We start from the raw sequence: 12,930 nt of genomic DNA on the forward strand, positions 1-12,930 counted from the left end.
CCAGAGAAAGGTTCATGGTTAAGATGAAGAAAGTTAAAGTGAAGTCAGTTGCTGAAGGTCAATGGGAGTAAAACAGTCTAGATATAAATACAAATGTTTTACAATAGTTTCTAAGGAGTCTGTGTCTGAGGATAAATCAGTGCCTGTTGGGAGCAGGTGATTCATTTAGTCTCTAATCGTTAGAATTTTATTATTAATGAAGCTCATGAAGTCATTACTACTGAGAGCAATAGGAATGCATGGATCAATAGAGCTTTGAGTCTTATTCCTGGCTTTAGTGCTGAAAAGATACCCAGGGTTGCTTTTATTTTCCTCTATTGATGATGAGCTGCTCTGGCATTACAGAGGGCCTTTCTATATGTTTTAAGACTATCTTGCCAGACTAAGCAAGATTCTTCCATTTTAGAAGTTTTCGCAATATTGTCTTTTAATGTATTTGCAATGTATAACATGTGCAATATGGTTGAGCGGAAGTTGAACACAGGAATCCTCGTCAATCTGAATAATAACCCATAAAAATAGGCTCCAACCAGCAATCACCTTCCCACTCAGCCTCCATCAGCAACTCTCCCAGAGGGTTTTTGTCACACAATGAGCTGTGATCCATCTGCCCCCCAACCACGGGGCAACAATTTATCAACGGCACCCTAAAAGATCAAAGCTGCCGAGGAGAGAAGCAAAAACAGGGAGAAGAGAGGGAGGCGACTTGGGGCTCATTAAGAGTTAACCTTCATTAAGAGCAAATTAGAGACTTTCAGTCTGCAGACAAAATGTGGAGGGTGGGAAGAAAGAATATGGAAAAGAATAGTGTCTGTGTGCGTGTGTGGGTGTGAGCATGAGGGTGAAGATAACAAAAATGCTCAAAATGACTTTTTAATCACATCATTAAAAGTACTTTGAATTATTATGAATTTGTCACAATGGATGTCTTTAGGCATGGGAGCAAAATGAAAGGGGGATATTTTTTTCCCCTATTTTCATGGCCATGTGGCCAAAAAGGGCATACGCTCTGAATTCACTGTGAAAGTGTGTGTCTGGAGGGGAGGGGGTTTGGCGTATTAAAGCCAATAACGGATGGCAAATAGACATTAATGAATAAAAGCAGACGGAAAAAAATTGCACAACATCAAAATGAACAGTTAAATAAACTCTCCCCAAATACTAATGATGTTCAATCACTTCTTAGTAACCATGACTACTGTAGGTCCAACAGGCCTGTTTTTGGATTTTGTTGCCTTCAAATAAGGTCATGCTTAATGAGTCCATGAGAAAAGTCCATATGCATGTCCCACACTTTCGGCATTTACAACCTCTGAAATTTATGTTTCCGTTTGTGAGTTGTGACATGTTTGTTACTGCAGTAGGTGAAGTCTCTACTTCTGAAAATGTGGGCAGGACTTCCACGACTGCAGTAAGGTGAAGTCTTGCAGTAATCGATCGCCTTGCGTTTTTTTTAAGCCATTTTTATGTCGATGCATTTCATCTTTATATCAGTGACAGTGTGTGACTCACAGGTATTAACATATCTGCTTTAGGTCGTCACTTAATTCCTGCTGACGCTGCTAAAATATAGACTTTTGTTTCTGAAGCCAAGACTACAATCCCCGAACTTCTTCTTTTTACTCTTTAATGCCGTTTTCATGAATGAACCCTTCCTGACATGTGGGAGGAAGTGAAGCCTTATATGGTGTTTTTTGGGGCATTGATTATGCTAATTTGTCATCTCGTGCACGCTTGCTCAAATATGTACTGGTGGCATTCATCTTGTGTACGCACGTAATTTACACACTTTTCTGAAGAGGGAAACGTTTGACGAATCCAACGTGGCCTGTTCCTAAGAACTCACGGTACCAACAAACGTCGGAGAAATTTAGGATAAGACAACTGGAACCATCCTGGAGCTCATGAAACAAATGTTGGATTCATTATGTAGCTAGCTTCAGCTGATATAATCTGCAGTGGCCACTGGGAGTTGAAGATACTTGGGTCTAACTGTGCCTGCAATCCATTGTTCCCATTGTTACAAAAATTACTATGAATTTTGAGTTATGAATCTGCCATCATTATCATGACAAAGTGCACACCTGCAGTGCTAGACTGGAATGATTGACAGGCATGGCAACGTTGAGGCGGCAGGGCCTAGTGAATGTTCAAATGGCTGCTGCTGTGGGGCAGCGGTACAAGTTGACGGTCATATCTGGTAATAAAAGGACCACATTTGGCAGAGAGACAGGGGACGTGAGTAAGAGAGAGAGACGTGACAGGAGATAAAAAGCAACTGAAGTTTGGAAACAGGGGAGGGGGAAGTTAGATAAACACTTTTTTCTTCTTACACTGCCCCTGCCTCTCTTGTTGTTCTCTGCGCAAAAGACAAGTCACTCGGTGGAAATCAAATGTTGATAGAGAGAAAATTGTATCGGATGGTTGGGGGTGGGGGAAACCGGAAAGATACACCCAGGGAAGCCTCACGGGAGCAGCCTGGGGGGAGGGAAGAGAGGAGAGAGAGACGGAGAGGCGGTGGGAGGATGAAGAGAGAGAGAAAGAGAGATGGACAGGAAAGAGGTGGTGGGGAAAAGACAAGGAGATAAGAAAATGTGGTTAGATCTCAGAACGAGATAAGAAACCAGAAGGATCCAAGTAACATGACACACATTTGCATGTACACCCTCTTTTTACATGCAGTCTAATCACGCACACACACACACACACACACACACACACACACACACACACACACACACACACACACACACACAATATCTCTCTGGCTTACTCTTGATGTGTTGACACCACAAGGGGCTAACACAAAGAGGAAAATAGTTCAGGGGGAAAACACAAACAAATTTAGAGAGAAGAAATTGTCCCTCTTGTTGCACTGCACTGCTCCACCAACACCTCAATTCTCTCATTACACTCCATTATAGCAGCCATCCACAGACAAAAGAGTTCCTCCAGCTCGGGTAATAGGAAATCAAGTCAACACTCTATTGTGCTTTGTCCCCCACAGGCCTGAGAGAATGGCCGAGGTTGGTTGGGCTCAAAACAAGAAGACAAACATACACGGCAAGAGATAGGAATTGATTCGAAGCAGTAAGGGGTAAATAGCGGTGCTGACAATCATGATTTAAATTAAAAGTCAGAGTTACGAAAAAGAGATAAGCTGGACTATTAAAAAATGTCATTTATGAGATAGAGAAAAGATGGTTGTCAGCGTAGAGTCACCATTGGTGTAAGTCATGTTTAATATCTGTATTCAGTTGCATGTTGTGATTCAAGTGATTTTGTACCTGCTGTGCCTCTCTCTCTTTCTGGACTACAGTATGTGGCAGGTTTTTGGAAATGGGAACTCCCCTCCCTTCTCACGTCGAGCATAAGGGAGCTATTCATTTTATCTACAGCACATTAACTTTGTCAGAGTAAAAGGAAAGTGAAGTGTTGAACCGTGGGATAAGTGGGAACCATAAAAGCCTGCAGGACTTAATGCTGGCTTTACAGCACTGCGTCATGTATTAAGTGACTTAAGGCAGAGCGTCTCAAGGTCTCCAGGTGAACGTCCTGCACTCACTTTATGCACAGGACTTCCAATAGATACAGGAGGAATAAGAAACCCTGCACAAACACACGTGAAACAGATGGTAACTCATGAGCTTTCGGAAAAATTTGACATAATTGTATGACTTTTACATTTATTTCCAGATATCTGTTATCATTTTAATATACAGTTATAATTAAATCAGGATTAATTGGGGGAAGCCAAACAAAACATGAGTTTCCATTTACACATCGGTAACAGAGCAACGTCCTTTTCCGTCAGTTTGTCTCCACCTTCACTCTCATTTTTAGCTTTGGTTTGGTCTCCACCAAATCCAGAGGGACATGTATCCCGCTTTTCAGTGCTGATCAGGTAAATTCCTTGGTTTATTTGACATTTCTCACTGAAATACAGTTGCGTGCCGCTGGAAACAGAATTGATGAGTGCAGTCAGAGTACAGTAAACAGCTGATGCTTAGATATCCCCCTTATAATACTCATTTAATACTCAGATTTGTTTGCCCACTTGATATAAAATTATTGTATTGTTTTTGTAAATGGCAATTCTGTTTGCAGTTGATTTCTTTCAGTTAGATTGTCTCTTAGATTACTCATTTAACTAGAATACAAGCAGAATGTCTGGTTAAAGACAACACTGATTAAGTGTTGGCAATAAATTATGCAACTCCGCGGCTGTATGTCAACAGTGACATAAAGGTCTGGCAGAGTCCATTCACATATTAAGGAGAACTGAATACCCAATTCCTAGCAGTTACTATTTATAAATAATGTCATGCTTGTGAAGGCTCGCGCGCTAAAGTTCTTTTTGAGGTTGAAACCTTACAACACTGTAGAGAGAACCCCAAAAGCTCCCGCCATGAAAAATGACTTGTCAACAGTGGAGAGAAACAACTCCCTTTTAACTGGAAGAAAACTCTGACAGGAGGGGACTCAGGGCCGTCTCCCTCGGCCAGTTAGGTTGAGAGGAGGTAAATAGGGGAGAGAGGAAAAAGAGCGAAGGAGTAGAGAGTGAGAGATTAGGAACTGCTGTATTATTGCATTCGAGCAGTATCCAACTACTTGTTGTGGGTGAGGGTTTCCCCTGGCAGCCTTGGCCTACAACATAACTCAGGGATGGTTTAGGAGTTAGCCCTAATTATCAGCTTTATCAAAGCGGAAAGTTTTAAGCCTGATGATAAAAGTAGAGAGGGTGTCCGCCTACTGAACACAAAACTAAGAGCTAGTTCTTTTGATTTGTCAGCAATCCCTGTCTTATATCCTTTAAAATGAAGGATGAAACAAATGGAGAGGAACAAATTTAACGCACACCAGTGCTAAATGTGGGCTGAAGGATGTCATGTTGAAGTTCTTTTATCTTTTTATAAACTTTAAAACTCAGCTAGAAATGCCCCCTCTCACAATCTTACCACACAACCTATTCCTTTTATTTGAATAGCATGCATTGATATTAAAGGTGACATATTATGCTGATATTCAGGTTCATACTTTTAATTTGTGTTATCACTTGAAAAAGGTTTACATGCTCTAAAGGTCAGAAAAGGCATCAGTGTTCTCATACTGTCCATTCCTGCAGCTGCTCTTTTCATCCTCTAAAACGCCTGTATTCCTTTTTAGCCCCGCCTCCCGATAAACCCCAGTCTGCTCTGATTGGCCAGCTGGCCCAGTCTGTTGTGGTTGGTCAACCGATTTCAAAATGTGTAGGAAGTGTCACGCCCCTTCACCAGAAAAGTGGAGATTTTCAGATTGCAGGCGGGCTTAACCTGAAAATAGTCCAACTGTGACATCAGAGTGGGAGAGAAATCTGAACCAGTTGTTCAGAGCCAGGCTGTACGATTTAACCAGCTCACAAAAAAAAAGGATAGGGTGTGATTTTTGCATAATATGTCACCTTTAACATGGAAACTGAGCTCTGAGTGTTATGCACATGTGACGTGTGACATTAAACTTGAAAAACCTACAGTCCAAAATACACACAAGAGAGACACAGAATTTAATGCACTTTTAGACAAACATCACAAGCAAAAATGGGGGCCCATTTCAGCCACTCTGTCACCGTCTTGGCAGGTGTTTATGTGAGCAGACCCTGATAATGCAGCTAAGTAGACAGGCCAGGGGAAGGTTAAGAAGAAGAGAAACTCATCATGATGACAGAGAGTTATCGTATTGATATAGTGTTTTAGTGCTGAAGGTGTCTGGTGAGAGAGTGTATATGAAAGCGGTGCTAAAAGCTGAGATTTGACCCAGTGCTACACATCATTTCTGCATCTCTCTAAAATCCTCTTTGAAGACAAAGAGTCAAAGTCAAGTCAAAAAGCTTCAACCCCCGTCACATTATGTATCTGCCGCAAATACCTTGTACATCGAAGAACTTCAAGTAAAAACAAGAATCTTTTGTGCCTGTGGGTAAAAACTTCTCACATCTTCTGTGAGTGAAATGTTCTCCTTGTTCATCAAAGGAACAAGTCTTTTACAGATATCACAAAGTGTGAATGCACACATTTTAACTGTTTGTATTGTCAAATTGGACTGTGTTGAGGCTAAGACTGGAATGTGTGTGTGTGTGTAGGTGTGTGTGCGTGTGTGTATAGGAGAGGGTATTAGGTGGCTATTAGCAGGAAGGAAATGGAGATCCGTGAGATATGGTTACAAGTAACTGAGAGCTTCGAGAGAGAGACAGTGCAAGAAAGGAGATGGGAAGGCAAAAACAAAGACCATGAGTGGGAGATGAAAGAAAGAGAAAAAGAAAGAAAGAAAGAAAGAATAACAGATAGCAGGGCGTGTGGCCAGCAGCCATATGAATGAGTCATAACTCAGCTTCATTAGTGAATATGTCTCCTGACCTATCGACATCTACATCTCACCATGTAATCCCTGCACATCGATCCGCCGACCTCCTGAGCTGCACCATTGTTACCACTCCTCGTTGTTTTCGTATCTGAACTCCTATATATTCCAAAACTTCTCCCGTGTTGTCTCTGAGCCACCACCTCCCGCTTTCCATTAATATTGAACCTCCACAAATGAGTACAAAGGTCAGAATTTGTTTATGCATTTGGCAGAACTGTAGAGTGCTTGTACTCAACAGCAACATGTAGATTTGAAAATGCTAAGACTTTAACATCGACTTGTACTGTGTCAAACTGGAAAGTGTTTGACCCCTTCGGCAAAATGTGGTTGTTGTATCATGTTTTGATTAATGGCTGCTGCATTCAAAATTAGTTATGAAGCCTCGCAGTGTGTTGAGATCAGGAGTTCAAGTGAGTCCAACACTGTCTGAATGTCATATTTTTTGTTACAATTTTCTGCTATCTTTATTGCAGTGATAAATTATGTATTGCTAAACAAAAATGCTGCGACCATCATGCCGAGTTCACACTACACGATTTTAAGCCCGATCTTCAGCTCGCCGACAAATCCAGCCAGCGAAATGGAGGAAAGTCCACGTGAAATTGGCATCCGATCGCGATGTGCGAACTAGCAACGACGCAATCAAATCGACTCACGAGGCCTTGCCAACGTTTGCCATGATATGTAGCAGGTTAAACATCTGGACAAGTCAGGGAACCCATCTCCTGCAGAACTGTAGCGCAACAACGAAACAACACTCTTCACCCATAGTCTCTGCCTTTTCCTTTTCCTTTTCCATATTCCTGAACACATCATCGCGCAGTAATGAGCGGGCCTTTTTTCTGTCGTGTTGTGCATAGTCACTGCAACGGACAAAGCGTCCGCTCAAACTACTTCCTGTTTCTGACCTTTCAAAACAAGAGTCTTATGCAATATATTGAACGCAGTTTTTTTTCGACGAACATCGTGAACAATGGAAATTTTCCCGTCACTTCTCGCGTGTGTTTTCGTGACACCCACATAGTGTGAACAGCACAAGGACCGAAAGCCTGCGATCACAAGACAGCATGTCGTGTAGTATGAACGGTACAGCGGTGTTACGACTTTGAGTGTGGCCGAGGCATTAAAGGACAAGCCGGTATAGATGGTGGTTGGAGGGATGGCATGCAGTCAGATATTCACTGACGTGCATTGCGCCGAACATGAACTGTGACCTCTAACTGACAACGCTGGTTTGGTGTGTTATGACAAGAGTAAGTGTTGCAAATAAAATGAGAGGTACACCATCCTTTCCAGATGGGGATGTTTACGTAGCAGTGCAGCCAACAATATAAAAACAAAAATATAATGTTACTAGACAAGCATTTTGTATATAACTATTTTCCACTAAAAAGACTATTGTTCTGTTTATGACGGAACAAATGTATTACTCCAATTGCGCTTCATATTATACAGACATCAGCATACGTTTAAATCTCAATTTAAAAGGTCTGAGTAACATTTCCAAAACTCGACACCTGAACTCTGACTGCTAATTATAAATATTCTGTTTTGAAGTCATTGTCAAAAAAAAACCCCTCCTTGTGAGCTGTGTTCGACTGCAGAGAAGACGTATCACAGCAATCTTCGCCGACGGTCTGCCCCCTGAAGCCGTACAGATCCAGTCCAGCTGTACGGCACTGTGTCTACAACTGAGTGGGAGAATCGTCCTGCTTCTGAATCAATGACCAATTCAATTTCATGCACCATGCTGACATTTAACCAACAGAGCCAGAAAGGTTAATGGAATTCCATATGTAAGCGCACACGCGGCCTGTACAGTGGCCGATTGTATCGCAGTGCTACTTAGCAGAAAAGCCAAACTAAAGGGTGAAAATCCTCCTCCAGCTAAGCCTCATATCAGCACATTCACACACAGGGCCTACTGGAGGAGAGTGCATTAGATTAGCTTCTTTTGTCTGTCAGACTGTCTGCCACTTACCTTCTCACCTAATGCAGTGTCTGGTTTTCAAATCTCTGTGTCCCTGACTGTCATTTTTATTCTGACTCTCCCACTTTGTCTGTCCCGGTTCATCTTTCTCTCACCGTTCTTACTCTTCTGTCTCTCTCTCTTTCCCCCCCACCCCCCTCCCCAGTTTATCTGTCTTCCTCATGGACTTTTTTGTTTGTCTGTCTGCTAACGTATCTGCCTGGCCTTGGATTCAATCTGTCTGACTGTCCTTTCAGCCTTTTCCATCGCCCCTGTCTGTGGAGCAACACAAGACGTAACACCCACCCTGTACATGATGTAATCATTCTACCAACCACTTCCTCCACATTTTCTCTCTCCACTCCACTACCTCTCCGCTACAAAAGTGAGTCTCAATAAAGCATCTGACTTATGGGAATGTCTCTGATCTCCTGGTTACACCTGATGCAATTTCTGGTTACACACAACCACAGGTTAAAAGAGAAATACAGTGGCCAATAAGAAAATGGATAATGAGTTAAACAGTGTGTCAATAGTTACACGTCATATATCACTGAGTGGAAAAGGCCACACACATGCAACAGGGGATATGCAGCATGCGACGCAAGATACATGATAGCAAATACACAGGACACTTGTAACTTGTATCACCACTTGCACCTATTGTTAATGCATGAACTTTATGTATGAACAACAAGTAAGGAAAACCAAACAAAGAGATTTGGAGAAGAGGCCTTCTGCAACTCAACATGGTTTGGGCTGGGTGGATGTCAGCAACATAACAATAAAACATACTGTAGTTGTGGGAAGTAAGTACATTTACTCAAGAACTGTGCCAAATGTAATTTTTCAAGATTCAAGTTTGACAATCAGCTTCTAACTATTGCACAACATAATGAAGTATATAAAGTAGGGCAGCTAGAATTAGCTCCACCTCAGCTAAGAAAAATAATAATTACATAATTTGACACTCGTATTACAAGAGTATTTTTACTTTCATACTTAAAGTACGTTTTGTTTAAAATACTATTGTACCTTACTTTTAAATTAAAGTTTGAATGTTGGGCTTTCACTTGTAACGGTATTTTTTCACTGCAAGCAAAAGATCCACAAACTTCTTTGACTTACGTTAGATCAACAACAGTGTTAACATTTTGCAAGAGTAATTTTTGAACCGGGTTAAAGAGTAACCGCCCGTACGGGACGCTCTAAGAAGTAAGCGAACCACCCCGCAAGGAGTGAGGAGAAAGCATTTCCTTGGTCAACACTACACCTGGAATCTTATTGTTTGAGGATTTTTGATAGGGTTGTCACACAAAAAATCCAAATGAGCTGCAGAAATCCGCAAGCAGACAACTCCAGAGCGCACAGAAGCAGTGTGAGTGTGAGGAGAAGAGCTGAAGCCTGGAGCAAGAAATCTGTGCGAGCAACAATGTATCTAAGTGCAACAACAATATATTTGCACACAAGCGTACAGTTTGAGCAGAAGCAGAATAAATGTGATTGGAAGAAGAAACTATTTGAGCACAAGAAGGAGCTATTTGAGTGTGAGGGCAGAGTTTGAAGGAAAGAAGTAAAAATCTGAACGTGAAATATATAAATAATGTGCTAAAACTGAAAGACCACGCTCTTTAATAAAGATAGTAAAATAAATCCATAATCTACCTGCACTGAACTAAGTATTTGGGATACAGGATGATTGTTGTTATTGTGACCAGAGACGTCAATCTGCAGTGAATACCGAGGACTCTTCTTCTGAACCATAGAATTAGACAGTATTTCATTGCATCATTACTAAATAAAGTTTCAGATTCACTTCCCTCCTACGCTTGCCTGTTATGGCTTACTTGCCCACACATGACCTATCTCTCTCTCTCTTTCTCTCTCCAAAGTTTCAGTCAAAACTGACAGTATTGTTAAAGTCTTAATCCTTCTTTCGAAACTCTGGACTGGGGTTTCAGACCCAGTCCCGCTGACCTTTCAATTGACTGCAAACATCTGTTTAATCAACGTCACTGTGTCTGTGTGAATGGAGAATCACTAACCAGGTGCTCTCCCTTTCCCTTAACCCAATTGGAGAGACCTGGAAGGCATTCAAAGAGGACGTTTGGGGTCGTATCACTGCCTCGTGGTTGCGGAGTCCTGTTGAATGTGCCGTTTGAAATAGGCTCCAGATCAATGGGTACTCTCTGCTTCACAAGTTAATTTGATAGCTTCATTAGGGGCAGTGGCCTTTGAGGATCTGACTAGTATAACAAATGGTTTTGAGGTATCAGCTTGACATGGCATTCTCCGCCACACATTCAGAGAACAGAACTTCAAAGAGCAGAAAGCCAACCTGTAAAAAATTTATGTAAAAAAAAAAAATAGAAGTTATTATGTTAGTCTTGCTCTATCTGTTAATAAATTGGATGGGTTTGCCCTGCTAGCTGTTTTTTTTGTTTTGTTTTTTTTCAGGCTAGCAACATGGCTATGGGAATTTTGGTGCAGCTCAATAACTATTGGATGGATTGCAATAAAATGTGGCACAGCCATTCATGTAGCCCTAAGGTTGCATATATAGCAACAATAATTGGGATTATCACCTGACTTGCTAAGCTATTATGGTGAATAGGGTAAACATTCGCCTAGCCCTGCCTAACACTATTATTGTGCGCATGTTAGCTTGTTGATGTTAGCAATAGGGTTACCTTGATTTAAAATTAAAATAACTTCAAAACTAATGACATTACTTCACTAAAATAGTGAACGTGGTAAGAATTATACGCTGAAGCATCATTGCGAGTATGTTAGCAAAATCGCCATTAGCATTTAGCTCAAAGCTTTGCTGTGCCGCGGTATACCCTCGAAGAGCCACTCGCATTCGCATAGACTTTCTTGTGTTTTCATTATTACATGCTATCTTCTTGCTCATTAGCCATCACATTTACAAAAGATTTGTTTATCACAATGCCGTACATTTGCTTTTAACCATTACAAACTTAAAAACTTAAGGTTTCTGGAAGGTAGCCATAGACACCCATCCCACCACAGATTAGATTAAAGCGGATAGAGGTGGTATTTCAGAGGGAAAGTCATTAGCAGATCAGAGAGGCGATGGGGAGTTTTATTACCTTATTACGTGCAGATATATCAAACACACATTGTCACTGCCCTGCATTATGCCACAAAATTTATTGTTCCACTTTCTACTGATTGTACCACCACTGCTTCTTTAAAATCCAACACACTGACATAAAATATATTGTACTGTTAATTTATGACATGGTTACTCAGATGAGATAAGAGCTACTATGGTTAGTTTTTATCTCAGACTGTGCTGTGGTCTTCCTCTGAGTTAAATGCTACAATAAATTATACCCCTTTTCCCACTAAGTTGTCCGACCATTTCCCCTTCCTCCGGCTTCTGCACTTGAACTTTTTGTCCACTTTGAACAAAAAACAAACAAACTAAAAAAATCCAATTATTTTATTGATAATATTATGAATGTGGTGACTTTACTTAGGTGTACCCTGGTTCGACTCTCGTTCCTACCGGATAACCCTCAAGACCTTCACATACGGACAGATTTTTTTGACCTTGAACTTCCTTGGTTGTGAAATACCAAATACTTGGAATCTGGACGGCTTAATAAATACACAACAAAAGAGAAAAAAATCTACTCAAGTATTCCAGACAGTAAATGCTGAAAGCATTTTGCAATGCAAGGGGAAATTCATTCATTCATCAATCATTGTTTGGTTTTCCCAGAGTTGTTGGCACAAGTGTGTGAAGGACTGAAAAACACTTGGTCCCTGTAAAACACCGAATACTGTATGTGTTGTGTCTGAGTCTGACACGCAAGGCATGAACAACAAGAAAGTTTGTAAGACACACGTTGCACAAGGACAAGTAGACACCGCATTCACAAAAATTACCCGCTCTCCGGTCACTGACTCAACCTCGGGGAAACAACAAAACCGCTGAAACAAAAACCTGGTTGCTCAGGAAGAAAGGATGAGGAGAGGGCGCAGTAAGGGAAGAACACAGAGATGGGGGAGGATGGGGATCAGAGGGCCTTTCTCTTTCGGGTGCAGCTATTCTGTTTATGCTATATTCCATCTGTATCGTGTTACAGCTTGGTGCCTGTGTCAGCCGAGAGAGGCTTAACTGAAAGAGTCAAAGAAAGGGAGGGAGGGGCCCAGCAGGGAATACCAGGTCACAAAAGATTTACTTCACCCCTGTCCAAAAAACTTTTTTTCTTTTCTTTTTTCTTTAAACAAGAACAATACAGCCAGTAGAAAAAGAAATGGAGCAAGATAGGCAGGGCCAGGTGGGGGTGGGTGGTGGAGTGGATGAAGAGAGAGAGAGAGAGAGGTAGAGGATTGATGACATTGTAAGGAGAAATATAGAGTGGAGAGAGAAAAAAGGTAAGGAGTCCCAGAGTTCAGTCTCGGGGGGGATCCCGTGGCTGGCAATGGCTTCAAAGCGTTTCGAAAATTGAAAAAGCGAATTGAGAGCAGGATGGGATGAGATGGAAAGGCGAGAGGGAGTGAAGGGGGTAAGCCGAGTGGAGGGACAC

Source organism: Scophthalmus maximus, chromosome 3 (assembly GCF_022379125.1).
Source record: "Scophthalmus maximus strain ysfricsl-2021 chromosome 3, ASM2237912v1, whole genome shotgun sequence".
Classification (NCBI taxonomy): Eukaryota; Metazoa; Chordata; class Actinopteri; order Pleuronectiformes; family Scophthalmidae; genus Scophthalmus; species Scophthalmus maximus.